At 37.8% G+C, this 25,112-nt stretch overlaps 1 long non-coding RNA gene across 1 annotated transcript in view; it reads right to left on the reverse strand.

Annotated features, from left to right (window-relative positions):
• Positions 1–24,311, reverse strand: part of LOC149916169 (uncharacterized) — an 81,167-nt gene extending 56,856 nt beyond the window's left edge. The window contains exons 1-2 of the long non-coding RNA XR_016470600.1: positions 22,199–24,311; positions 8,571–8,689 (exon numbers count right to left, since the gene is read on the reverse strand). This is a non-coding gene — a long non-coding RNA (uncharacterized LOC149916169). The remainder of the gene's footprint in view (positions 1–8,570; positions 8,690–22,198) is intronic.
• Between the last annotated feature and the right edge of the window lie 801 nt (positions 24,312–25,112).

Below are 25,112 nucleotides of genomic sequence, written 5' to 3' on the forward strand. Positions count from 1 at the left end.
GAAATGCTGTATTTGATTAGAAGGTGGATTAAATGTTTTCAGAAGTTCTACAAACACTATAAAGTTCATGGCACATCAGAAAATAAACCATAGGAAAAAATATTCTAAACTCACTATTGCCTTCCTTGTAATGGGGCAGAAGTAATATCAGTTTAGCTGTTTGAATGTTGTTAAAATACAACAAAGTGATCTTCTTTCTTGAACAATCCATTCAATATACTACTTTTGAATGAGTTCTTGATGTAGAAAGGCAGAATAATAGTCAAGAATACCTCTGAGAAAGCAAAGATTCAAGTCATTTTCCTATTATCTCCATTACAATCAAATTATTTCAGTATATCTTAAGGAAGATGGAAATGCATATTTTGATATGTTTCAAGCCCTCTCTAACAATTTCATTTCCAAATAGAATGAAAAACAACCATTACAGTTTTCTAGTAGGCTGTGCACAATCTTTAAACAAGGCAGAAATGTAGCTGCTCCTTACTTGAACAGTACTGGAAGCAAATTTCACTCTACCTTTTACTTCGTACTAAATGGGTTCTCAGAAGCAGAGTATAGCTGCCTGTAAAACCTCTCACTACATCCTCTTCTTTCATGATTCCCTGCTAAATGAAAAGTTTGTGGTACCTAATCTATTTTACCAATGTGTAGAATCAGCCAAAAAAAAAAAAAAATCATTAATTTACAAAGGGGATGGCATTCTTCCTTTCTTAAAGAAGGACTCAGTGGATGTACTCCCACTGCTTGGCAGATTGTTCATCCAGGCAATGCCTTCAGAGCAATGTCTCATGTGCTCAGCAGAGCAGTGAAGTCTGTGCTATGGTGTAACAATTACAGTACAGCTCAGAGTAAAAACTCAGTGAAGCTGATGCACAGAAGAGGGAATAAAATTGCTTCATTTTCCTTCAGATTCATTTTCAGCTGTAGCCTCCATTATATATACAAATTGTATTCAGTGATTCATCCACCACCCTCCAGTAGTGTGCTGACAGCATTTTTATCTAAAATCCCAAGTTTCATATCTTGGGAAAGCTAAAAACGCAATTCAAGATTTTTCCACAGCAATGTAGCCAAAGCTGTTAAAAAGCTGTTCCATGGTATTGGGTACAACTAGATCTCGGTGAATAAAAAGTGCAAGTGTTTTTGACAACTATGAGTAGATGATTCCAATCTAAACAGGAAAGGATCTTAATCATATTTATATGGCATATGATATACTCATGAAAGCATTTGTGTAGTATGAAATTTTAGCATTATTATCAGTAATCTTAAATGAATGACAACAAATACATGAAGTAAAACCCAGTTTTCAAAGGTATGAGTACTAGTGAAAACACTACAAATGTTCCAAGCAAACTCTAGCCTGCAAACAAATCTATTCCCACAAATACTCAAAGACATGAATAAACATTCTCTTACACAAATCAAGATCACTTCCATCATGTTTGCTCCTGAAAAAAAGTCTATTGAAAACCAAGTTTTATTCGTGTTCTTCTGTTTATTAATTGTTCTACTTCATAGCGAAGAAAAGTGTATTCTTACTAGGTTACTTTGATGATTTTCACTACCAACATCCCTGAGAACTTTAACTGACTGAGTTCACCCTAAAACCCTTAATTGTGAGGTACATCTGGTGAGTGGGAGCTCCATCTTTACTTCTAATCAAAAGGATGCATGCCTGTTCCACTCACTAACAAATGAAATGACAAACCACAGGATTGAAACATCAGTAAACACTGCTTTGTGTGTCATACTGCCCTGCTAATCTGATTTTGGGAACAAAAGTGTCCCATGCTCTGGCCAGAGGTAGGGCTGTGCATACCTATTTGCAGTGGCTTCAGCAGATAACATACCGAACAGCTCACCCATCTCCAACCATAGCTTGAGCTATACGTGCACTGCATTTACTTCATGCACTCTGTTTTCTGTGTTTCACCCAAGATGCCCACCCACGTTGTCAATGATCTCTATTAACAAGTTTTTAAGAAAGTTGCTCAGAAGTGTGACAGATAACCTAGCATTTTAGTACTGCCTGTTAATGAGTAAATACTGAACCTATATTCTGGCATTTTCATGATATACTGTTGTCAAACTGGCTGAAGCCAACACAAGCCTTTTGTAGCAGTCAATCTGAATGCAGCTGTTTAACAATGCTACAGTGAACAATTGACATACTAGTGCACTAAAAGAATGATTACACACAGCATGCATCAATCACTTGGCAGAACAGAAATATAGAGTCATTGTAATAGAACAATATCACATGATAAATACCTTCCCCCTTAAAATCCTTGTGCCTCAGCATTTAGAGATGATATATGGTCAGACTTCACCTTGACATTTTTCCCTAAGCAGCAGGCTGGTGTTCTACGACATTTTTCTTTCAAGATGCATCATACATAAGTTTTTCAGAAAGAATCTGAATGAACTTATACATCCATAAAAGGAAAAAAAAAAAACAACTGCTATTCAAATTAGGACATTTAGACTAGAAATAGCTTTAATTTCTACATATTTTGATATAAGGATGGGTTTGGGTCCCTCTTTAGTAGTTTCTAGTTACTAGCTACTAGTTTTCCTCTCTACTACTTTCTCAGACCATGCTTGATCTCGTTTTCTTTTCTTCTTCCTTTCCTGGTCTCCAAGATTTCTTTGACTAGTTTTGTCTTAGCAGAGATAATTGTTTATAAGCAAGGGATTATTATTATTATTTTTTTTTTCCATACCTTGTAGAACTCTGTAGCTGTTTGACTGATTCTTGGGTGAAAAAAAAAAAGCTGCTTATTCTCTTCCATCTTCTTTAGTCTGCTTGTTACAGCAATCTGCTTACGAGGGAAGGAAAAAGCCAAGCCATTTAGCCTCGTCTTCAGTGGGAGGAGAGAGTCTCTGGAAATCTCAGCATTCATACCCACAGAACCATCCCTCCTAAAATTATGCCTTCAAATAGTGCCTACTAGATTTTGATCTACAGTACACAAAACGTCAGCAAAAACTATAATATTTTGACATAAGGCTAAGGCTGGAAATTTTGCTGTTTTCTTTTTTATGAGGCATAAAAAAAATAAGGTAAATAAGTCCTATCGCTGGTCACTGTGATAGGATTTGGTATGCTTATGGGTTGGAGATAGATTACTGCAGGGATCTGACACATTAGTTTTAAGTAGTTTTGTTCAAGCAGTAAAATGGAGAATAACGAGGTTCTCTCAAAGTACATTAATGAAACTTTTGTACAGCTTCACTGCTTCATGAAGTCTTTCTGTGACTTGCTTCCCAGAGAAACTAGAAAGAGGAATTTGAAAAGAACTGGTATTAATACTACTTTTCATTTCTCCCCATCTATAAAGCTGTGCTGACTGACTGCTCAAGGTTCAAAAGCTTACGGATTGGTAAGAAGGCAAACAATAAACACTTCTTAGTGGCCTTGAAAAGAAAGTAAAATAGCTTAAAGCATCTCTTGCTGTATTGTCAAACCACAGGGTTGCAACTCAGTATGACAATGCAAAATCCACATTTGAACTGGAGTTGAAGTGATAAAGTATGCACGGAAAATGGAGGTTATGACAAGGCAGCAGATTTTCTGGCATGGGGTTTGTCACTAGATGAAAGGTAATCCAGAAAGGTATATTAAATGGCAATATATTTTTAAATTTAGAAAGCTATAAAATAGAGGGAATGCACTGAAGCATTTGAAAGATGTGCAAACTATTACATGCTGAAGTTCATTATCACTGGTAATACAATTGGATTTCACAAAACCAGTTTGTAAATAATTGCATATGAACTGCACATGGTTGCTCACAGTTTACACGATTACAGTTTGATTGCAGAGACAACCATACAAACAATGAGCTCAATTTACCCAATAGTTATAAATGTTTTGTAAATGGATTATGTGTACTTACATCCATTTGGTTAAATGTACTCAGTAAATATTTTTCGGTTGTGAATCCATGCAGGATACTCTGTAAGGGTTTTCTATAGTTTAGTGCTCAGAGCTGAGCAAAGACCCTTCTGTTGCCTTTAGACTCGCTTACTTTTCAGATTTTGCTATTTTCTCTCATCTCTGTGTCTTCATTTTATTGGGTCTGATAAAAAAACCTGTTGCAGTCAATGGAGAGAGTCATATCAATGAGTTGTGTACAAGGCTATTATAAACTAGCAATATGCACAATTATAGAAAATCCACATCTATTTACAATGACAGCTACGCAGACTTTACCATGCTATACTGCAGTGGTACAAAGAGAAGAGCAGAAAGAATGACTATTATAAAAACTTGAATATCAAGTGCTGGGAAAACTGTCAGGGGGTTGAATACAGTTAGCTTCAGGTAACCACTCAGTCTGATAGTTCTTGGGAAGATTTGCTCAGAATGTATCAGGCTTTTCATAACTCTTAAGTCTGTCACATTAGACTAGAAACCTCTCAATTGCAGCCTCTTCTGGGCCTAGTGAAGCCACCATTTCTAGACTCAGCTGACACAATCACAGAGAGCTTTCCAGAACAGCAATTCTGCACAAAAAAAAAACCAAAACAAAACAAAACCAACAACCATTTAGGAAGAAAGCAAAGAAAGCTACATCAAGAAGGAATAACTTGGTAAACACCAGTTACTGCCTTACAGACAGCATAATTCTACATTCTTATTCTTTTAACACACAGCTCCCTAAAAAATTGGGGTGGATGGGCAGGAGGGAGATCTCTTCCTTAATGAATTGGATTTTTCTTACCTTACTTTTCAAATCACCGATAAGAACAGTTATTTCTAATGAGCTGAGAGAATTGCAGTCTTAAAGGAATGTTTGTTAGTGATAGACTTAAATGAAAGAGAAATATTCTTTTGTCTCCCTCACCACACTTCTTTTATTCACATAATTAGCAAAATGAATCTCTATATTAGTGGCAGCATGTCACAGAACAAAAGACATAGATGACTCCAGAGTTTGCTGTGTAGACTCAAAGATTCTTTGTGTTGCTTAATAACACACCTCTGCTGCAATGGTGCCATTAGATCACTGTAAATTGACAATCTACCCCACTCTTGTTTACAGTACACTCAAAAGCTGTAAAAGCTTTTTGAAAACAAGAAAGTCAGTGACTTACTGCTATGCTCAACATCTAGCATGATAATAAAGGCCATTTCAAGAGTACAGCAGGCAAACAAAATTCCTCTGAACTTAATGGAGTTATGCCTGTTTACAGCCACTTAGAATTTCAGTCAGATTGTGTTTTTGAGGTACTAACTCACAGTATGCTTAGCAGCTGCCTTCCAGTCATGCAAAGAATGTGGCCACTATCATATCCAAAAAGCTTCAGATTAGTTGTATTTTATTCATTTTTTTTTTTTAAAAAAAAAAATAACAGGGAGAGATATTAATTAGAAAAAATGCCCTTGCTTTCAGGGGCACTGGAATATCATCTTGTTAAATAAAAGGAACAACTTCACCATTAATTATGTCCACTGAGACTTACATATTAACATTAAAAAAAGCATCTGTAACATACGAGTTCAAAATAACTTGTAGAAGATCATTCATACAATAATTTTCAGATATTGTAAAATTCATGTATTTTATAAACATGTCTTGTTATTAAAACTGACCTTCTTTTTGCCTTGTGAAACTTTAATGAAATTAATTGAAAAAGGTGTATTTCGATGAATGAACAGGGGATACTGGAGATAAGTGTGCATAGATTTCTTGCATAAACAGTTACAGGTTCTGTTTGTTTGGACGTTCAAATTAAAACAACCAGACCAATGCATCTACTGAACTGAGCACCTAAGATTCTCTATGGTGGGTACACAGAGATACCACCCTGTGTCACAAAAGGATCTGACTGCTTCTCTCAACAGATAATTTGGGGTAAAGATATTTCTCATGGCCAATTAATAACATTTTGAGTATGCATACTTTATGCTTTTTATTCATCATTCCTTAAAGGCAAAATTCAGCTGCCAATATAGGAGGAGGACTATACAACTTGGATCTATGCCTGCATTTCTTCCACATCGTATATGATCACTGAAATCAACTAGTCTCTTTATAGGTTTTGTACAAGACAGTCTAATCCACCAACAAAATGCTTGCTTATTTCGTGGATTTCTTTCGTCTCATTTTTAAAGAGAAAATGAATTATTTACTACAGAAAAGAGAAGAAAACCAGAGAGAGTGCTACGAAAGCTGGTTCACCAGGTAACAGAGAATTCAGAGAAGGGAATAGACAATAAAGCAGACAATGGAATACCTGACAAAGGTGAAACACTGAAGCAGATACTGGAAAACTGAAAGAAAGCATCTCCCTACAGTACCACCTGAGCAACATGAAAAGTAAAACAAATAAATAAATGAAAACTAAAAGCCAAACAAACCCCTATGACTTGCAGTTGAGCTTCTTAATTAGCTGATATATTTTGATAATTCTATTTAGACTTTCTTGCCTATGAATGCGATAATTATCACGTATCACAAGATGTACACATATGCAGCTACGCAACTACTGCTTTCGGAGTCGGCTGCACTTAGTTACCCAAACCAAAGGCAACTCCCTGTTAAAGTTCTCTGACGCCTTTGACATCTGGTCAAATCTCCCAGGCTTATTCCCTAAATTATTCTATAATGCACAAATCCCTCAGCACATCTCCTTCCTGTGCCTAACAACATTCACCTCTTAACATTAGAGGAGCCAGCCAACTTCACAAACCTGTGGCAGAGGTGAAAACCAGCCAGCAGGCAACAGCTATGTACAGTGTGGGTAGGAAACAGCCATGAATGGAGGTTCTAGTCATTGGAAACGGTGCGAGTCAAAAGAAATTAACATATTTTGCCCAAGAAGCATGCCGGATACATGGTTTCATAACACACCAATTCATTACTTGAGGAGATAGCGTTCTTCCTCTCATCAAATATTAACGATAATTTCAGGAAGTTTAAAAAATTGTCTCACGGCAACTTCTTGCAGCCATTAATTAAAATAATGAGCACTATAATATTAAAAGTGTAATTCTCTCACATGTCCTCGAGAGTTTGCCTAGAAGTCTCTTTCTTTGGCGGGGAGGCAGGGGGGGAAGGAAGGAAAAGCTGAAAACACAGCAAATTAAGAAGTTGATAATTATATTACCCCCGGCCAAGCCTACAATTCTCAGCTGGCAAATATGCAAAGTGGTTTGTTATCTTCTTCTGCCAAGATGCCTCAGAACTATTGTTTTTCTATCCCCAGTCCAAACACTACATTTCCATCACTTTGCTTATCTAGAAAAATGACAGGCACCATCGTCCACCTTCGGCAAATTCAGAAGTACTATATTAAGAGGGAGACTTTCAGCATTCAGGGATGGCACTGAGCAGAGTACAAGGGAAACTGAGAAGGATTCTGCATGCCCTCTGCTTACATATATCAACAAATTTGTCACTATTGCTTGGGTCCTGTAATCATTTAGATATCCAAAGAAAACTGAAGACAACTGCCATAAAGATATACAAGACTCTTCATTTAGTAATTCAGCTTCCAGCCAGTAAGTCAAGAATCATCAAGGATTAAAAGACAACAATGTCTGTCTACTTATAAAGTTGTTTGTTGTTGTTTTTAATTTAATAAATACACCAAAATGTGTCTTTAGTCATCTCTACTCTTAATGGGATTTTGATTTCGCTACATCTTTTTGCTGGCTGGAAATAGCACTCGAGAATGAAAACTGGAGCCCTAGATTAATTTCCTTCCTGTTCCAAGGGATATTCTTCATCAAGATACTTGTGCAGAACTCCCAGAGGCCTGTTTTGAGAAACTCTATTTAGCACAATTAGTGCTCACTGCAAATCTCCCCTACTCTGTTAAAGCTTTTAAAAATTGAGCTTGTGACAGCATCTGGAAGAGCTGTTCCTTCCTCAGTGTCTACTTAGACACAGCTTTGAGAAAAATTAAATACATGAAGGTACATTATAGTTCTGTCTCTTGTGTCAATGACAACCAAGAGGACAAGCAGCCTTGTGCAGTTCATGGTGCTCTGAAGCAGGGCATAGGAAGAGCTTTACAACTCTTCCTTATACAGTTCAACTTTAACCTCACATGTTCACTGGTACAAGAACTCAGGCAAGTATGTTAAACAGACCAGAAATCTGTAGTGTTAATACAAATAAAAATACTCACAATGGAACTTCTCCAAAAGATGGACTATGAAGACCTTTAGTTCTAATACCTTTGGCTCTGGTGGTTGAAATACTCTTCTCAAAGATCATGTCATGTCATGAGTATTCACATCCTCTTACCTAAAGGAATTTTAGTCTTTTCCTTAAGTGAGTTATGAGAGCCTAACCTTTCTTCACATGTTTCGGTCTAAGTACTTATTCAGCTCCCATGGAACAGAAACTACACAATGTAGCACAGGGACAAATTCAAAACCTCTCATGGTATACAGGAATCGGCTTGCTGAGAGTGTACTCTACAACCTTGTCTCACCTCAGCCTGATTTTCCAAACTGTGTGGATGCTGCAAGAACATCAGTCCAGGACAGCATGACCCTGGCCCATAATGCTATCTAGGTAGAAGTGTTCCTTGTAAAGCCTACTTACTGTGCTGAACTGCCAGCTCCATGATGACTAAGTTCTTTTCAGCTAAACGTTGCTATACTTTAAGCTGCAAGTACAGCTGTCAACTTCAGATGTATTCCTGCTGTCCTCTGCTGATTTGGCTGTGGAGACAGAGAAGGAAGAGATTTACAAGAGACTTCATCTTCATTCTTGACTTTCAGAAGTGTGTTCTGAAAGGGCTGTTACAGTAAGGCTGTATGCTACATTAAAGTTTTGATGTTGAGCTGAATTTGGCTAGTTACAGCCCAGAGAAAGCTGCTCATTACAACTCCAAACTTTCAAAACGATTATTTCATTTACATTGTTTTTGTTCTTTTACCTCAGTGTTTTTTTTTTCCCCTCACTTAATAATCATAAAATTTTTGATAAAAGAAGAAAATAAAGCTAAGTAGCTGTCTACATTAACATCACCCAGAGCATCTGTAATTATCTGTTATTCTAATGAGAAAATTAGAGAGAAATTTCTTTGTTGTATCTTTTTTCTAACCTGATATGAAAATGACTGAATTATTGTAATAAAGCACCAACTTCTAGAGAACCAAAGATGACCTTTTTAGGAGGGCAGTGACAGGCATAGGTCGCAAGCCTCATTTGAAAGACAATTTACAAGAGCAAATTAAAGCGGAAGCCAAGTCTCAACATAATGATACAAACAATGGCATTTCAGATAGAATTGATAGCAGTTATTTCAAAAGGAAAAAAAAAATGTTGGTGGCTCAGCTCATGGCTAAATTGAACTTGCTTGCTGTGTTTGAAACTTTAACTGAAGAAACAAATTAAGATACAATGAAGGGTTTGTGCCATAACGAATGGGTCTCTCCCCTGTGCCAAGGGTCTGATACAAGAAGTTCTATTTTCAGTCTGCTTCTAATACCAAAAAGTTGCCAAATGGCTAAAGAAATTATTCAAACATAAGCAAAGCCATCTGACTGTAGCATTTGCATACATATTGTATATTTGCAAACAAACTCAGCTGATTTTAAAGTCCCAACCAGCTACAAAGACCCAAGCGATCTGCAGTAGTGTCTGGGCTAAAGTATCAGTATATTCAGCTTCAGAACAGCAGTTGAGAAGGTTTCTGGAGCCTGCTGTTCTGATTTTTTTATTTTTTTACATTTTTCCTGGACATACATTATTACACCTTCTCTGTATGAATGTAATGCAATTGTGAGACAGATATTTGAAATTTTGCCAAAAATACTTTCATTTTATTCCAGATTTCACTTGGGAACATCTCAATCTCTTCCTAGGCTGATGCAGGAAGAGAAATAGAATGTAATGTGGCAGTTCAGCAACAATATATATACAACCAAAGCAAAACTGTAAAGGAGAAGAAGAAAAAAAATCTGCAAACCCTGCATCCAATGGTAGGTAAAAATGGAAATCCAGCTGTAAAGAGGGAAGTTTACAAATAATGATATAGGCAATTGAGAAGTACAGAGCACTCCCTGCAAAACTAATGACCTGCAACAACACAGAAAATTATCTGAGTGTTTTGACGCAGAAAGAAAATGGATGGAATTACTCACAAGTCTGAAACTAATACTCAAGCTTTGAAATATTTGGTTATATTATCAAAACTGAGTCCTCCTCCTCCTGCTGTGTAAATCTGCCTTTCTGCTTGTTAATCTTATGAACCTTGATACTATTAGTGCATTAACAGAGAGGCTGATTTCTAAAGAAAACACAGAGCTCCAGGGGCTACAGAACCAGTTAATAACAGATCTTGAAGTTTCTTAAAAATGACCAGGGGTTCAAGTTCATGTTCTTTATGCTGTTTGCATTTAACCCATTAAATCCCTTGCTACTACATGATAGAGGAAGAGACACTAGAAACAAGGTCTGCATCCTCTGTGGTACAAGACAATTCTGACTTTTTCTATTTCAATTTTGGTTTGCAATTTTCCTTCACATTCATGCAGCTTCACAGATGTATTGAACATTGTAGCTCAGACTGCCTAGCAGCATAACAACTGCCACTGTCTTGATGGCCACAGACTTGATTCTTCTTCAGTGGAAAGCACCAAGCTCAGGATCCACTGCCTGAACGCATGGAATGGAATCATAGAATCACCAAGGTTGGAAAAGACTCCGAGATCACCCAGTCAAACCATCCACCTATCACCAATAGTGCCCATTGAATCATATCCTTAAGTACTACATCTAGCCTTTCCTCAAACACCTCCAAAGGCAGTGAATTCACCACTTCTCTAGGGGACTTGTTTTAATGCCTAATCACTCATTCTGAGAAGAAATTCTAATATCCACTCTGAACCACCTTGGTAAAACTTGAGGACATTCCATCCTGTCCTATCAGATGAGGATGCATTCTCTGGGGCAAACACCTTTATTCAAGTTACCAAGACTTCACAAGTGCATTTCTGGCTGTAATTCTGTAATATGAGCTCCAGTCCTGATCATGGCATGCAAATTTTAGAAATAGGCCAACTACCACATACACTGAAGTTCATGGTACTTATTGCTCACATACTTAAATCCTTTCAAATTACACAAAAGAAATGTAGAGCAAAGAGACACTTCCGATTTTAAAACCAGGTATGTAAGAGTTAATATTTAGGTGTTCAAGTCCTTTAATAAAAACAGATCTTAGAGTTGATGCATACAGTCTCTAACACAGAAGAAAGGTAATTTTTGATCACAAAAGCATTGTGATTTCAAGAGACTTGAAGAGCCCTCCTAGTAGCCACTACAGGAATGTAAGACTCCAGACACAGAGAAGAGAGAGGTGATTAACAGTTCTGTCTGTGCAGGCTCACTGTTCCCCATTAACAACTTCTGCTAACACAAGAAAGCAAATGCTTAGTAACATAGTCTGCAGACAGTGTCAGGCGCACGTGCAAAAGCAAACACTACAGTAGCAAATAGAAAGGAGGTTTGTGAAAATACAGTTAACTTGGCAGTCACCTTGCACTATGTACAGGTACATTCATAAAACCCTAATTTTCAGTTTTGACAGTAGTAAGATTGCATCTATCCTTAACCAGCATCAGAAGAAACTTTTCTGGGTTATTACATTTAGTCCCATCCTACCTCACTCACAGCCTCAGCAAGTTACAACTCTGTATTTTAACTCCCAACCTCTCAGAGAATTAAGTACACATCTCTGGAGATATGAAGCACAAAGTTAATAAATTGAATCTTTACATGCACAGCTGACAACTACTGGGAACAAGAAATGATGAGGAGAATATCTGCTTAAGAATTTATGATTGAAGTACACAATACACTGTCCCAAACTCAGGGACAGAACTATTACAGCAAATTCTGGTCACGTCCCAGCCACAGGTGGGTGTGCTGCACATTGTACAGATTCATGCACAACACAGTAGCATGGATCATTTCTTTGTTTTTACAGGAAGACAGTCTGCAGGTTAGAATTTCCAACTAGGGAGGAGAGGAAAGCATTAAATAAATACTAATCTGCCTTGACTGTCCCTACTCTCACTTAAGTGAGTGATACACAGCAGCCTAAACATCGTACCTTAGAACATATAAAACCCAGTCTGCTTGAACCAACATTCAGGCTACTTTCTGTGTACTAAAGTTCTGCTGATTTCCACTGAACATATAAACTGTATAGAACTGACAGATGAAGACACATCTAAAAAAAAAATGTACACATGTATATATATTTAATAAAGACCGACAGCATGGTATTCTGCAATGGAAATACAGGCCATTTGAAAATTCCCCAAGCACTTATGTGTTTGGTGTTTCAAGGTTAGTAACGTTCTCAACCATCCCACTCACAGAACCAGAGTGGTGCTGCATGGCAGCATGCATCTTTTGTGTTCGAAGACAATCTGTTATAAAAACCACTGAATACTCTCTATTTGTAATGAATATTATCTGCAAAAAGTCAGATTTCATTTATTTTTTATTTTTTTTAAGAAATAGTGGTTTTGATAACTTTATCTAGAATGCATCTTTTCCCCAGTTTAGTTACTAAAGCCTCTTTGTCACTCTTTGTCTCCAGTACCTTGCCTGTAATGACATTTTTGAGGCAGAAAACAATTCTGGAGCCATGTTCATTGTTGCGTACTATGTAATCAATTGCTTGCTAAGAATTTTCCTTTTTTTTTTTTTTTTTAAATGATAAACATAAAATCTCAGGCTAAATGAGAAATGAGATGTTTTCCATGTGATTTTATGGTTTTGGCTTCTGTTGCTTTTCTCTTTTATTTTAAGCTTCAGAAGACAATAAAGCAGAGTCAATTATAAAGAATTTAAATGAATTAGCAAGGGTTTTGTTTTTCAGGGTTTTTTTTTTGTTTTTTTTTTAAACACTACAAGTCCTCTTTACTTGCAATTTTTAACATTACATTGAAGTTTGTATTTCAGATGTCCTTTGGGGTTGAAATTCATCTATACCTTAATGCATGTTTTCAAACTGTGTATACAATTAAATCATTCTTCATAACACAATATTTAATTTGATAACTAATACAGATCAGTTATTTGATCACTACTAATTCAGACATACCAACATGCTCAAAACCATTTGAAATGCAGTGTCAAAGAGAAAAAAAAAGTATTTCCATTATTCTAACACCCCATTATTCTAACACCCCATTATTCTAACACCCCATTATTCTAACACCCCATTATTCTAACACCCCATTATTCTAACTAGAAAATCTATTCCTCATTTATTTGCTCAAACCTTTTTATTTATTTTCTTCCACTTAGACCACCAGAACTATAAATGTTGTGTTGAAGTATTCCAAGCATGACTGAAAATACTTGGCCACTGCTATGGATCTTCTTCACTATTAGTCTCCCTCAACAACCTCAAACAATAAATAGTTTGCAAAAATAAAAATGACTGTATTGATTCAGGGCAAGCATTCACCTGGCTCAGTATTCATTCTCCAACACAGACCACAAACGGATATCTAGGAAAATGAAAGAACAATCATATCACATGCTCCTCAATATCCTTCTTCCTCCCAGCCTTTACCCTTCTCTGACTCAGGAATTCTTCTGGGCCTGTTGTGGTTTGCCCATTCAGTAACCCACAACAGATCTCTTCCAATTTCTGCCTAATATCATAAGCCTGTGTGAAATTTTTGCATCAACAACAACATGTGTTCAGTATTTCCTTACATTTATTAGCTGTGGTGTGAAGAACTACTTTACTTCATTTTATCTGAATCAAGCTTATGTTAACTTTCACTGATGGAACCATAGCTGCACACTTCACCAGAATGTAGCTGGCCCATGCATTTACTCAATCACATGTTCTGCTTTGTTCTTAGGGACTACGTAGAGATTGTTCTAACGGTTTCATTACTTTGCTGTCAAGCATTAAGCTGATCTTTTCTTTGTACTATTTTACATCACCTCAATTTGGAGTGAGAACTTTACTTTTTTTTTAAATAGTCAATTTCTTAGGAACTTGTCACATATAAAACTTGCGTATTTTTCATCCTTTTGTTCCCTTTAGCTTTCCTTTCACAGGTTCCACCGATTCATCTTGTCCTTGAAATTAAAAGCAATTGCATTTAGTCTTTCAAATAAAGACAGTAGGAACATAAATGAAAGCAAGAAATTCTAGGCTTATGTTCGGTACTCCACATTTCTAAAGGCATATCATCATAGCTCATCACTCTGATAGTGGTACCATTGTCAAGTAACACAAGTCTGAGGACCATTAAACATTTTTTCAAACTATCACAATTACAGAAAAACCCGTGCAAAACATCTCCAAAGAGGTACACAGTGGCACTCAGTGAGTTCAGCAACTCTACTATTCCTACAATGGAGAAAAGACAGAGGTGACTACAGCACAATGGGAATTCAGGATTTTCCAATGAGAAGGCTTCCTTCAGGTGCTTTTTTGCAGATTTATATTCAGTTTTAATCTTAAACTTGTTTTGCTTGTACTAATTCTGAAGCTGATCCGGAGAACAGAAGGCCAAATATCATCCATAAAAATCACATTGTAGAGAACTCAACCAATACAGCACTACATTTAAAAGCTTTCTACGAAAGAAATATTTAACAGTACTACTCAGATTACAAAAGAATTATAAACCAGGAAAAGTCTAGTAGGACAGAACTATTTAGTATGGATTTCCTATGAACGCGCAATTTCTTGGCAGTTAAAGCCAACATAACTATATGCTTTGTTGTCACCTTCACTAATCGTGTCCAACTGTTTCAGGTCAGTAAACCAAAACAGAAGAAACAGCTGATGTTTTCTGGGTAGGAAAGGAATGCATACAGTGCTCAGTAGCAGCGCATCCTAAACAAAGTATGCACAGCACTTCCTGGAGGTACAGAGCCCACACTGCGTCTCCTTATGAGCTGAGGTCAACTACAACAGTGCTGTGGCTCTACTTGACCATAACATTAGGAAGTATCTCTGTGAAGCACACTACTTACACCAAATCCTCTCTCAGATGAGATGTTTTTTGATATTATTGCCCTTGTTTAAGATTATGAGACACCCAGTATTGTAAGAGGAGCTTAGGAAACTTTTCGATAGGAAAAAAAGTTGTTAATATTTAGATCAATTTTTAAAAAGAATAATTAATTTAAATTATTTAAGAGAGAAAAAAAAAGCCTTCCGAAATCCCCAGTATTGGATAAAAATATCTAAGTGCATTTCAGAAGCTCATGGGCTTCCACTAATGCTAGGGACAACTCTAAGCAGTTTCAATTAATAACGCTTAAAGATTCCATTTAGTTGATTTCAGGAGAATGGTCCTGCTTTTCCATAAGTGACTAATTGAGCTGACATTTGTAAACCATTATGGACCCCAAATCATAATCACCATTTCTTCCACATAGAGCTTTTTCATCCAGCTAAACAAGGCTGACTCCAAAAGTACATTTTAGAATGACAATTAATTCAATACCAAATGTGCCTGCAGTAAAAATACCTTTAGGGAACGAACACATAATAGTGTGTGTAGCTTTTAAATAAGCTGTCCACAGGGCTATGCCAATTTAAACAAATTAAAATAATTGTCAGTATGCTAGGTATGGAAATACTCTTTTTGTAAAACTGCTGTGAAATGCCCTGGAGGCTTGGGTGGCATAGCAAGACTGCCCAATAGATCCAGGCACTTACATTATCTCTGTCCAACCCAATAGAAATGTCCTCAGGAGTTACAGTGCATTCAGTAGTGTTGATATAATAGCATAATCCTTTTTATTCCAGGCAGATGTACAGAAACTCAAACAAATCTCTCGAAAGGCAGTGAGCCCATGCTACAATACTCAAATACGGAGCATTTCTCCCACTGGTCTTCCAGGTTATCTAACATGTATGTTTAGATTTTTCACCCCCAAAATATAGACTCAAAAAGGAGGAGGGTAAAAATGACCCTTCAAATGTTAAGTGACAACAGACACACAACCTACTCTGTTGTCTGAACTTCACTTGCTTCCGTTTAATTGGATTAATGTGTTTGAGGTGGCATTGATATATACCTCATTCACCCACTGCTGCTATCAGCCATATGGGACAGCTCCAATTTCAGTAGTCTCACAGATGCTCACCACTCTTAGATGCCGTGAGAGTTCTAATAAGCAGCAATTTTTAGGCCACTGAACACCATGATCTTATGCTGTTTTTTCAGCCTCACTGTTTAGACTGCTTTTATCTTCTTACACCAATAGCCCACAACAGCATATCTGTATGAGGAGGAACACAGACCGTTTGCACAATCAGGTTCTGGCCCACTGTGTAATGGATCAGCTTTTCAAATACCAAAGCAAAAAGAACAAAAACGCCCTCCAAAAGCACTGTTAGATTGATAACTATCCATACTCACATTAACATGTAGTTTTGTGCAGACTTTGAGAAGTCTTTGCAGTCTATTTTATGTGAATATACATAAGACATCTGGACAAATAAGAAAATCATTTCCATAGGTTTTCAACACCACCACAGACGATCAGTGCGATCCTTGATTTGTTGTTTCATCAGATTCAAAAGGCATCATCAGGATAACATGGGCATTTTTCTACCTAACATGTTTTGCTGTATAGCAGAGTATGTAATGACCACCAACCCAGCAGAGACTAACATTTCACACCCTGATAACTTAGTTTATACTAGCTTTTCACCAAAAGTTAAACTAAAAATTAATGACAACAGTATCAAAAAAAAGAAATTCAGTTGCTTTCCAGAGCCTCAGAAAAAATGAGGAAAGAAAAAAAAAAAAAAACAACTCACTGAGAAGGAATACCTACAATGCTGTTATTTCTATCTGTTATACTGAAGTTGTTACTATATTTAGGCAGGTCAAGATATCCTGAAGGGAAGAAAGAGATAACCTGAAAGTAGGAACAGACCCGGTCATCAAGCTCCTAGCCCTCTAACACTTCTGTTTAATCTTTTACCCTGGCTCACATTTCTAGATATAAACCCAGGCATCATTGCACCAGTCCAAATTCTAGACTTCTGCATCTCAGAATTTTTCTAGTCACAGATTTCAGTTTAAATCCACTTCTATTTATATTGGAATATCTCTAGACATTACCTTTTACTAATTGCTACACTAATATTAAGTATATCAACAAAGGACTTTTCATAGCCAGCATACAGAAGAGAGAACAGATCCATGATTCTTCCCCATCTAGCTCATACAGATTTGCTGCTTGGTTTTATAAACCCATTTTCATGCAAAAAATCAGACACGGTCTTTTAGTGCCCCACTGTTTAAAACCCTGGATGAAGTCTATAGGAAAAGTGTAGCTAATATTTGACTTATATTTGGTTACCTAAGTGTTTCTCAGTATGCGAAAGTCCACAGAGATAATTTAGAAGAGCATTTGTTGAAAAAAATTCCAATAAAATAACTGAAATTTTAGGTATGGAATTTTCTCTCCTTTCTTACAAAAAAAAAAAAAAATAGATGCAGGAGAACTGCAAAAGACTTCATCTCCCTTCTGTATGGGAACTGTTGAGTCACTCAGCCTGAAGCACTGATTGATCACCTGAGGCAAGGGCTGAGTCAGCCCTCGGAGCTCAGGTGAAGTCAATTCAGCTGTGTGACCAGAAGGTCTGCAGCCTGGCTGCACCTCTCCTAGACCCCATTTAAGGGCTGACTGCCACAGGGGAAGGATCTCTTCCTGAGATACCCCCTTTTGGAGTTTTCTACTGTGAGCATAGGACACAGTGGAGCATTTCAGTTTTGATTGTCTCTTTCCACCACGATAATCTTTCTAATTATAAACCTGTAAAATACCATCCTAACCATGCCACTCTTCTAACTGTACATTTGTTAACTATACACCCTCAAATCAGATGCCACATGCTCATGATGTATTTCCCATTGCAAACCACCTACCCCAGATGTTAGAAAAAAAAAGTTGAGAAAGAGCCTGAACATGTTCTATGATTCCATTCCAAAAGTCATTTCATTTACCCCACCTAAAGCGGGTAATAATAACAATAAACAAAGTTAAAAACAGGTGCTTTTCCTTATGATTATTGCCCTGGACTCCTGTGCAGGGACACCTGACATTTGGGGCAATCTTAACCATTTCTGCCTGCATTTGCTCTCTTTCAAAAGGCAGACAAAAAAAAAAGAAAAAAAAAAAATACTTTCCATATGGGAGCTTATTAGGATGATTATTTTTCCTTATCATTAGTACAGCTACTTTTGGGGGACACGGGGGATCAGACATTTAAAATTTCCTGTGAAGTAAAATCTTTCAAAAAGGTATTTGATAGTAGTTTCTGCTAAAAGAATAGACAATAATGTGAAGGGGAACTGTTTCCTAAGATAACAGTCAAATTCATCTTGTGACACCTTGATGTTTTACATGCACATGTTTAAATGCAGAAGTGAGAAGATCAGAAGAGATACAAAACCCGATAGCTTTAACTCGATTTGTTTTTCTTTGAAAACTGGCAAGTAAATTGACTTCTGTGACAAAAAGTACTCTGCAGGTGTTTTGCATTGGACTTCACAGAGCAATGCCCTGTCTGCTCCACTTACAATCAAATGAGTCCCATAGGAATGGTGAATGCCCTTCTCAAGGTACCTTTCCCTCTCTCTGCCCAACAAAGTGCACCACGTGCACACTGACCATCTTCGTGGCCTATCCAGGTGTCCCAGGGAGTGAATTAGCTAAGGACCAAATCAGTCACCAGCTAGTGAGCTGTTCTTAGTAAAGGAAGAGACAGCATGCTTTTTTATTCCATACTGTCAGGTTATTTAATGAGAAAGCCCATTTGAAGAGGATAACGAATCCCTGAATGGGATGAAATCTTTGCACAAGAATTTTGCTTTTTCACTTCTAGATAGAGGATTCCATACAACTCATTTCTCTATGAACATGTTCGAACGTTTCTGAAAAAAATAACAATCCTGCATTTGTTTTATTGTATTGAGTTTTATAATCTCAGAATTTACACATGTGCATGTGTACATGTTTCTTTTAACGGCAGTAAGTGGGTTAATTTTTTTCAGATTTTAAAGTTCTGACATTTTCAAAATGGCTAACAAACTCAGCCACAGTATATACACACACACACAAAAAGAAGTGTTAGTACCTGTAAGTATTCCTTGAATTCCCTAAGAGCGAGTAGCCATCTAAGAGAAAACATTTCTGCAACATTATCTCCATTAGCAGAAAAAAAAAAAAAATGCAAGCACTCAGACCATTTGGTAACATAGACACATCTATCCTACCCTTCTCCAAGTGTTACTCTTCACGCTGAAAAAGGTCAGAGTTAATCCTCTCCTATGGATTGTTCTCTTTACTATGGAGGTGGCCATCTGTGCAAAAAGCTCTAACTTCTGCTCCAGCTTTACTTTTTCCTAGAGATCTTCCTCAAGGACTATTCTGCCTAGCCCATCTGTAACAGAGAATGAAACTACAGTGCCTGCGGGTTCAAAGGAGACTTCTGCAAGCCTTTTACCTTAAAGTTGTCATGAAGGGGTAGTTTTTTCTTGGCCCTAGAACTGTGCCACATTAGAATAGTTTTAAGGGCCTCTGACCTCTGACCAACCTCCAAATGCATGCAGCTGATCTGCAGAATTAGCCTAATGTAGTTCAGCATACTGAAAAGCTGATACTTTCATCTATATGCTGTCCACTTAAATGTGCAACAGATTTGGAGGTAGAGGAGAATTCTCCTTCCTCATCTACAGTAAATGCAGTAAAAGTAATTTTCTCTGCCTGATTGCAAAGATGCACCTTTTTTCTCAGTACTGTACAGTTTTAATGATGTACTAAAAATACGTAATTTTTGTGTCCTATAGATATGGTTCTACATTTGTGATCTCAAGTGATCCACAAAATGCATTAAAAATGGCTTAGAAAAATGGTTTCTTCTGGAGAACACACAAGTCTGAGTAAATGTCTGTGTATACAAAGTATTTCTGGATATGAAAGTGGATGAATAAAATACACTATAAAGAAAGAGAAATAGAAAGAGGATTAGTAGCAACCTTTTAGCTGTGAAGCTTTGGGATGCAGGAAAATTAAGGTTAGAGCAAAATCCTGCTGAGTTAATATGTATGGAAAGATGAAAGAGAGAGGAGAAAGGGAGTGTGGCAAATGGGAAGGGGGAGAAAAGCTGCAAAAGGTCAAGTTGCATGGAGAAGAGGTGAGCACAGAATCAAAGGGTAGGAACCATATGAGCTGAATCAAAGCAGAAAGGAACCAAGGCTTGAAATAAGAACACTGATCATTTTGGAGATATGTTATTGGATTAAACTGGAACACTGTTATCACCTTGTCCAAGGAACAAGAAAGGAATTAAAAACACACCTTACAGGAGACTGTCAAGCTGTATATTTCTTTTTACATTTTTTTTCCATTAGTGAAGTGCCAGCTTCTTTTGACTCTAATTTCTCTCGCTTTATTTGATAGAACAATAGGACTTATTCATTTATGTTGATTTCCAGGACTCTTCAATTTATTATAGATGATAATCCATTGAATATTAATCACAGAAGAAACTGCTGTTACTTCGACTATCTGAATCTGACTGGTATTGTGGCTAAGTTTTTCAGAGGGACATGTGCGCTGAAGGAAGAAATTGATTAGTGCATGAACTAGTTCTCCAAGGAGAGTTTGTGGCTGACGTCCTAATTTAGAAGTCTCCTCAGTGTAGAGTGAGCAATACTAAATTGACATGGGAATGATTAAAGATTAACTAATCTTTTAGCTTTTTTGCAGCGCAGCCACACTTGAGAATTATGTTGCTTATTCTTCCAAAATACTTATTACACTTTGAAAACCCTTCTGTATTTCATACAAACCATTTCTAATTGTTTTCTTTTAAAGCCTGATTCCTCATCCCAGTTTCACTTTCATTACCTACCCACTTTGGTGACAGAAAAAAAAAAAAAAAAAAAAAAAAAAACCTAAGAGCCCTCTGGTATTAAACGAAAACAAAACAAACAATCAAAACAACAATAACAACAATTTATCTCAGGTAATCAATTTTCCAAAGAGGCCTTAACTAGGTAGTAAAGTGATTTTTTTTTTAGTCCTATTGCCACTTAAACTCAGAGAGCAAGCAAAAAGCTTCAAGTATCCACAGCCTGATCCAATTCCTTTTGATCTCCATTTTGTGCAAGCTATGCCAGCTGAATTTGTAAGAACAGAAAATAGGACAGGTCTATAACACACAGCTTTTATTGTCAGAAAAACACTAACTATTGGCACTTTTATCTCTGTGTATTTATATTCAGCAATATCTTTAAGTTATGCAAAAAAGCAAATGCATTATTAAATATTCAGTTTTGACATTAGCTTCACTGAAAGGGACTAATATTTTATGTAGTATAACAGTTACAATTGCTCATTAGGGCTTTGGAAATGAGAATGGATCGGCTCTTGACTGTATCTGATGGAAGTTTTAACAAGTAATGTCTGCCACGTTATGCAACTGTACCCAGCAGCTCTCAGGAGCACTAAGCTTTACAGCCCCCACTTGCAGTCCCACTGATTACAGCAGCACACACGAAGCACAGCAGCCCCTTCAGCAGCTGGTGTTGATTCCAGACTTAGAAAACTTCGTTAAATCTCCTTTAAAAACAGGCACACCTGACTTTGAATATCAAGTCTCTTTCAAAAACAAGCACACCTGACCCTGAATACCCTTCTGCCTAACACGTGCCCGTAGTTCCCTCCTTCCACAAGGCTTTCCAGAGCCTTACAGTCACAGAAGCATGAGAGAAGACCGCATTCAGGCAGAGGAGGCGGCCACGCCCGGGCACAACCGCCACTGGGCACCACCGTGTCAGTAACGCATCGCACCAAAAGGGACAAGAGTTCGGACAAACGATGAGATATATCCTCCTAGTAACAGGACTACTTGTCATTAATAGCACTGTTTCTCTCCAAAGATGAAATTATTGCTGAACTAAACTTGCAAAACTGTTTACCCTTCAAAAACAAACAAACAAACAAAATACCCCACCTCTTTCAGCTGAAGAACATCACAGCGGAGCGCCGCAGGAGCAGCCCGGTACCACAGCACTTCGTTGCACGTGCACCGCCCCGCTCGCGCAGACCACGCGGCCCCGGTACCGCCCAGCGGTGCCTCCAGGCCCCGGCCCGGCGGAGAGGTGCGTTCCACCGAACGTTCGGCAGCCCCCGCTGCTCCTTACCTGAGGCTGCCGGTCCGTCGCCGTCTGTCCCGGCGCGAGCTGCACGAGCCTCCATCTCTCGAGACGCTCCCGCCCACGGGATGCACGCGGACGCTGCCCTACGGGTAACGGCCCGCTGCCCTCGAGACCTCCGTGCAATTAACAGGGACAGCCATCAGGTGCTCAGAGCCCGCCCAGCTGCTCTCAGCTCTCTGTGCAGACTTTCTCCACGCCGAACAGCCCCAGCTCTCACATTCTGTCCTCAAAGGGGCGGGGTTCCATTCCATGGATCATTTCTGTGGCCATTCTCTGGATGCATTCCAACAGGTCCAAAATCTCTCCTGTACTGAGGACTCCGTATCTGGACGCAGCACTCCAGCTGAGATTGCACCGGCACAGCATAAAGAGGCAGGATCACCTCCCTCACCCTTCTGACCACGCTTCTTTTGATACAGCCCAGGATATGGTTGGTTTTTGGGACTTTCAGGACACACTGCTGGCTCTAGTTTGCCACCCAGCAGCAGCCGGGTGTGCTGTGCTCAACCCCTTCGTCCCCCAGCTTGTACTGATAGCATGGCTTGCCAACCCAGGTGCAAGACCTTGCACTTCCATTTGTTGAACCTCATGAGATTCACCTGGGCCCACTGCTGGAGCCTGTCTAGGTCTGTGAATGGCACCTTGTCCCTCAAGCATGTCAAGCACAGCACAAAGCTTGGTGTCATCCAAAAACTTGTTGAGGATGCACTCAATCTCACTGTTGGTGTCATCAGTGAAGATATTAAAGAGCCCTGGTCCCAGTACTGACCCTTGAGGGACACCATCTGTCACTAATCTCCATCTGAAAAACTTTGGGGTGTGCTCAGGCAGCAAGGTGAGGGGCAGTAGAGTTGCACTGTATTTTTTTATTTTTTACAACTATGTTCTGTTTGAAAAATCACACTGTGTAACAAAGCATGTTTTGCTGTTCTTAGTGCTTTTGTAACCAATTAAGTCTAGCAGCAATTTGCAATAACGGCTGTATCCCAAGTGAGGTAGCGTCAGGTATACCTGATTTTACATTTGATATGGCAGGAAAAAAATGAGTGCCTTCTGGTCATTTAGTGAGGAAGTGAGCGGTACTGCTGTGGAATTATCCTGGGTGAAGTGAGTCGATTTGAATGCTCCAGGAAATGTTCTTGTAAAGTTGATCCATGCTGGCTTACAGATGCCATAGAGTAATGCACATTGTAAGTTTTCCATCTGAAAGATATTTGGTTATTTTACTTGCAAAATTATGCACCCATAATATATCTTGAAGCCATTAAGTTGTTAAAAAAAAAAAAACACTGAATTGCAATTTATGACATTATAGATTACAGTGATAAAGATGTTCATTTGGTGGCTTTAGCCTAGTTCTAATGAATAATTTGTTTATTTAAAAAGAACTCTAAAAAATTTTAGATCTCAATTTTTATCTTTAAATCAAGAAAGTCTCAACTACCTGCATGTCAGGGCAGGACTGTATCTGAAGTACTACTAACTGTTTTATAATAAGACCTGCAAAATGGATGTCTCTTGCACATAATCATTCTAAGTTGTTTTGGTTTTCTTTCATTGATCACCTTGAATTATTGTTCCTGTTTAGTAAGGAACTTCAAGATTACAAAGCCTATAAAAAGCTGGCATGATTCTGACCTTGTGTGACAAACACCAATTCGAGTTACCTTTAAAAGGAGGTGTTTTTATGCTTTACACTGCAAAAGGAAACAACCTTCAGGGAGGAGATTGTTCTCGTTACAGACTCGGTACTTGTATAGTCTAATTCTCTGAACTCAGTACATGGCATCACAGTTTACAGTGTGTATAGACAAATGGGTGGAAAACACATTCTTAAATTCTCTAGTACTTTGTGATGCAAGGTAACATTTCTCCTGCTATTGTCAAACACCAGCATCGATAGAATGTATCCTTGTATTGTTTACCATAATAGACAAAATGTATATTTAAACAAGTTTGAAATGCCATCTTTCTGAGTGTAAGCGCACTTGGAAAATCAATACAAATTCAACACCCTTCTGTTTTGCAGTTCAATAATAATAATATTAAAAGTGTCTTTAAATGTCAAGGATGTTGGAGAAATTAAAGATAAAATTACAACAGCACTTCCCCTGTGAAATAGTAATTCTCTCAGTAATCATGTAAACAAAAACACTTATATAATTGTGCTCATCTGCTCTAGAAGTACTTTATAACAAAAATGTCTCTCTGGTAAGAATTAATTAAAATAAACCATCTGGTTGAGAAAGGAAATTTTCAAAATAGAACATATATATAGGAGACCCACAGGGCAAAAGTCTTTTCTCAATAAAGCCATTAGAATTTAATTTAGATGAGATCCCGGTTTAGTGATTCCTATAGTGTATGAGAGTATTAATAATGCGTTCTGGAAGGGTCATTGAAAGTACTGAAAGTGATGGTAGTAATATACTTGTTTGTTTATTTTAGACTTTAGACTAAAAATCACCTCTGAAGAAAATAAAAAGGCAAAAACCCAGATAAACTAAGCATGTAGGTTGGGCTGGGCTCTGTAGAGTCACTGAAGGGAGAAGGGTTCTTCTGAAGGGTGCCCCAAATCACCTAACAGTCAGCTCTTACAAGGACTATTAGCAACAGAAAGGATGGTGTGAGCCCCAGCTATGTGGCTGAAAGCAAGTAAAGGATGTTAACAGACTAAAACAAAAAATATCAGGTCAGAATTATCAGCCCCACCTACAGCTAACTTCAAAAAATGTGGACTCCTGATTTTTTTTGCAATTGTAAGCAAACATCAAGTATTGGGTTCTAACCAGAAAACCTACTGTTAAAGCCTGCCTTAATCTTTATATTATATACATACATTTTCTTTTATACGCTACCTTTTTGATAAAGGAAGTACAATTCCTGTTAGAACAAGGTT

Source organism: Phasianus colchicus, chromosome 13, assembly GCF_987193195.1.
Source record: "Phasianus colchicus chromosome 13, bPhaCol1.hap1.1, whole genome shotgun sequence".
In the NCBI taxonomy this organism is placed as follows: domain Eukaryota; kingdom Metazoa; phylum Chordata; class Aves; order Galliformes; family Phasianidae; genus Phasianus; species Phasianus colchicus.